Genomic DNA, 1,682 nt, shown 5'->3' with positions numbered 1-1,682 from the left:
AACAAGACCCCTGCTGAAACTAAGAGTAATTGGGGAAACGAGCAAGAATGCTGCTTTCTTGGTGAAGCTGGTACTAGCACAAGGGTGAAGGAGATAGACACAGAGAACATTCAACTCCCACCAAACAAGATATGCAGAAACACAGAGGCTCCCAAGACCTCACCACTGAAGTAGACCTAAAACAAACCCAACATGGCTCATGGAAATTCATGGAAGAAGGGGCAGAAAGAATGTTAAAGCCACACGTTGGGTTATTATGCACAGAGACATTGCCTCTTACTCATAACTGATGCTAACTCCACAGTGCATGACCCATATTTCCCAATGAAGAGAGTCCCTGTAGAGGGGGAGGACAGGGAGGAGGCTAAGGACAGTATCACCATGAAGGACGGTATCACCGTGATGGATGGTATCACCATGACTGTGTACACGCTGTGTACATAACTATAGCAGATATCTGCGGTTTGCTGAGATGAACTTCCAGACCAAACACAACTACGAAGGAAGGGATATTTATATAAGTTTACAGATCTAGAGGAAGTTCCATAATGGTGGAAGAAGCTGGCCTGCCTTCACAGATTCAAGCCAAGACAGAGAAGCACAAGCCAAAAAGTCAAAAGCCACACAACACAGCACACTTCACAGCTAGGCACACTTTGCATATCTTTAGATTGAAATCTGAAACCCATCACCACACCTTAAGATACGCCCACTGACACTGCCTCCATCCAGTTGGCTGCAGATGCAAACTACAACTAGTAAAACACTGAATATGGGCTGGAGAGATGGCTTAGTGGTTAAGCGCTCGCCTGTGAAGCCTAAGGACCCCGGTTCGAGGCTCGGTTCCCCAGGTCCCACGTTAGCCAGATGCACAAGGGGGCGCACGCGTCTGGAGTTCGTTTGCAGAGGCTGGAAGCCCTGGCGCGCCCATTCTCTCTCTCTCACTCTATCTGTCTTTCTCTCTGTGTCTGTCACTCTCAAATAAATAAATAAATAAAATATTTAAAAAAAAAACACTGAATATATTGAGGGCCATCTATTCAAACTAACACAATAATTAATTTTTTTTAAAAAAGCCATAAGAAGGGTTTGGGATTTAGCTTAGTATATTAGTGCTTGTCTAGCAAGCACAAGGCCCTGGGTTCAGTCCTCAGCCCTGAAAAAAATCACAAAAATAGCTAGAAGAAGAAGGATAAGCAGCAGGAGGAGAAGAGACCGTGTGTGTGTGTGTGTGTGTGTGTGTGTGTGGAGAGAGAGAGAGAGAGAGAGAGAGAGAGAGAGAGAGAGAGAGGGAGTTTTATTTAAATGACTGACCTTTTGCCATTTGCAGGAAAAAATATTAGAACTGATGGTCATAATGTTAACCAGAATCAGGTAAACTCAGAAGGACAAATATATTGTGCTTTCTCTCATATGTAGAATCTAAATTTTAAAAGTATACATGGTAGGCAAAAGAAAGGAGTCTAATAAGGGAGTGTAGGAGGAAAGAAGAGAAAGTAATATAGGAGGAAAGACATAAGAGATAATTTTTCTCACTTTAAGAATATAGATTTAAATACATATAAGATAATTAACATAATGTAATATAATGTAAAGGAATAAGGGGAAGTATTTGGTAGGAAGAAGAGACCAGTGGGAAGTGGGAGTAGAGAAAGGAGAGGGTTATGAAGGGGGAAAACATG

Source organism: Jaculus jaculus, chromosome 2 (assembly GCF_020740685.1).
Source record: "Jaculus jaculus isolate mJacJac1 chromosome 2, mJacJac1.mat.Y.cur, whole genome shotgun sequence".
Taxonomy (NCBI): domain Eukaryota; kingdom Metazoa; phylum Chordata; class Mammalia; order Rodentia; family Dipodidae; genus Jaculus; species Jaculus jaculus.
The sequence above is the reverse complement of the archived record's forward strand: the minus strand, read 5'-3'. Positions refer to the sequence as shown.